The following is a 3,030-nucleotide window of genomic DNA, read 5'->3' on the forward strand; positions in this document are numbered from 1 at the left end:
TAACAGTAGTTTGATGGCGTCCGATGTAACGCTCGGCGCCGACGCTTCCCTGAAAACTCCCAGTCCCGTAGAAACGGAGGGCACAGATGACTTGCTCTAAGACGGTGAGCGAATGAAGCCCGCCACGCTGTCACCGCAGACGAGAGTCTTCGCCTCGCTCGTCACACAGCCAGCACACTGATGTCTTTGACAGGCGAAAATGACGCTGAAACTCCCCGCCGGTCATGCAGGTGAACGGGTCCGGATGGTCATACTGACGCTTGCTGCCACTGGATGCAATGCCGCTGCCGCTGCTGCTGCCGCCGCCATGTTCCCGAGTTGAACTCGGAGGGGGTTTCGCGATGTACGAGTTTAGCACGAGTTCGCCTGTCAATCAAAACCAGAGGTCACGCCCCGCGCGAGGCATGTAACTATTGCGCGCGCACCCACTACAGTTGGGCCACGCCCAACTTATCTGCCGGCAACAGCGACGCGGTGTCGAGCTGAGAGGCATCAACAATCTTGACCGCCGACATAAAACACGCACAACGCACTGTCATCGGTGATGTACTGAGCACCACTATCGAAAACAAAGCGTTGACTGTCACTGGCACACACCTTCTCGGGCTGAGATGGCCGCACAACACGGTTTCATTGCCTGCATTGCGGCGCGTAGCGCACAGTAAATAATTATCGGCACGTCACTGTAGGTGCTTGCAAGGCGTCGAGGGGGACGACGATGCTGAGGAGGGCTTATTGCAGCAGTCGTTTCAGATAGCTGCTCTGTCATCGGTGATGAAACGGAGCCACAACGTCGTAAACACGATCAGCGTCCGAGAATCGCTCGCTCTTCTAGGCCCAGTGCAATGACATTTCTTCATCACAAGCACTGCGCACTCAACAGTTCCAACACATCTCTCCGTTCGAAATCTGATTTCATAACTGCACACAAGAGTCCTCACCTGCCAAAATGCGAGTGCTGCGGTGTCGTTACGATATCCATCTGCGATCGCTGCTGGCTCCAGCAGAGGTAATCCGCAAGCACCTTCGACTGCACAACACACTCATATACTGCGTACGTGCGCTCAGAGGCGCCTTCACTGGGCAAGCGATGACAAGCGATGAATTCTGTCGCTGGGGAAGCACGCACGTTTCGCAATGTATCGCAAAGGCTTCGCGCACAAAGATAAACTGGTACATTTTCACTGAACTGCGACACTACGCACTCTAAAATTACATACCGCCATTTTACAGCGACAGCTGTTGTGTCGTTTTTAGTTGGTAAAGCGGGGGCCTTAATAGCCTAGTGAAGCGCCTGCGATGAACAGCCGTACCACGGCGCTGCGTTTCTATTCCCCTAATAGAGAAAGAATGGCCATGACCCTCCATGGATCATGACCGACTCTATTGAGAATAGCACTGCAGCGCCCCTAGGCGACTTATCACCGTATGAACGCCCTCGTGCGTGCGACCCGTTTCAATGTACCGCTTCTAAGCTTTCGCCTCCCTGTCGCCACTCACGGCAAGATGTGCAAAATTTAATAATTTGCTCGATCTCCGTTTATCATCACAAATTTCTAGCATTGAAAACGAAAAACAGATACCTAAAGAAATAAAAATGTGCGTTATTTTATTTGTCGCATTTTAACGTATTCGTTTGAGTGAAAGTGTAGGTGCAAGAATGCGCCGCATGTACCCCGTTCGCATTCGATGGAGGATAGATAGATAGCGCCCGAAAGATGAGGCACGCCCTTGACGCGCCCGGGAAAGGCGTGGCAAACGGCTCACGGCAAGTGTGCTGACAGACAGCGGGGCAGTCACGGTATCGCTAAGTTGCGATAATCCGTTGATAACAATACGCGGCGCTGGCGCGTTTCGTTGTGCAGCCTTCTGCGCTTGAAACGTGGAAGCAGCGTGCCGCGCAGGGTGCGCTCATGTTGTCATACGCGACTTTCTGTCTACATATTTTTTGCCTGCACCTTCGGCCCGTTGCGCGCTATCTCCGTTCACTGACTGCCGTCGAGCAAACTCGGGCAAAACTCGGGTGAACGAGAAACTCGGGGCATCCTGCATAGCACCCCAGGACGGCGCCGAGGCCTAGGCTACTGGCGTCAGTGTGGATTTCGGTATCTGCGTTCTCGTCGAAGTGCGCAAGTACGGGCGGCGACTGCATGCGTCGTTTGAGTTCTTGAAATGCCTTGGCCTGCGGCGTTTCCCACTTGAACTCGACGTCACATTTAGTTAGCTGCGTCAGCGGCTCAGCGATGCGTGAAAAGTTCTTGACAAATCGCCTGTAGTAGGCGCACATGCCAAGAAATCTACGCACTGCCTTCTTGTCGATGGGCTGTGGGAACTTTGCTATGGCAGCTGTCTTCTGCGGGTCGGGGCGGACTCCAGATTTGCTGATGACGTGGCCTAAAAATAGAAGCTCCTCGTAAGCGAAGCGGCACTTTTCCGCCTTCAGAGTAAGTCCTGATGTCCTGATGGCCTCTAGTACTGTTGCCAGCCGCCTAAGGTGAACGTCGAAATTTTCGGCGAAGACGACGACGTCATCCAAGTATACGAGACAGGTCTGCCACTTCAATCCTGCTAAAACCGTGTCCATCACGCGCTGGAACGTTGCAGGCGCCGAGCACAGTCCGAATGGCGTAACCTTGAACTCGTAGAGGCCGTCTGGGGTGATGAAGGCGGTCTTTTCGCGATCTCTTTCGTCGACTTCTATTTGCCAATAGCCAGACTTGAGATCCATGGACGAGAAGTATTTAGCGTTGCAGAGCCGATCCAATGCGTCGTCTATCCGTGGGAGGGGGTATACGTCCTTCTTCGTGATCTTGTTCAGACGCCGATAATCGACGCAGAAACGTAGGGTTCCGTCCTTTTTCTTTACCAGAACAACAGGGGATGCCCACGGGCTTTTCGATGGCTGGATGATGTCGTCGCGCAGCATTTCGTCGACTTGTTCTCTTATAGCTTCACGTTCTCGCGCCGAAACTCGGTAAGGGCTCTGACGGAGTGGTCGAGCGCATTCCTCGGTGATTATGCGATGCTTGG

Source organism: Dermacentor albipictus, unplaced genomic scaffold (assembly GCF_038994185.2).
Source record: "Dermacentor albipictus isolate Rhodes 1998 colony unplaced genomic scaffold, USDA_Dalb.pri_finalv2 scaffold_18, whole genome shotgun sequence".
In the NCBI taxonomy this organism is placed as follows: Eukaryota; Metazoa; Arthropoda; class Arachnida; order Ixodida; family Ixodidae; genus Dermacentor; species Dermacentor albipictus.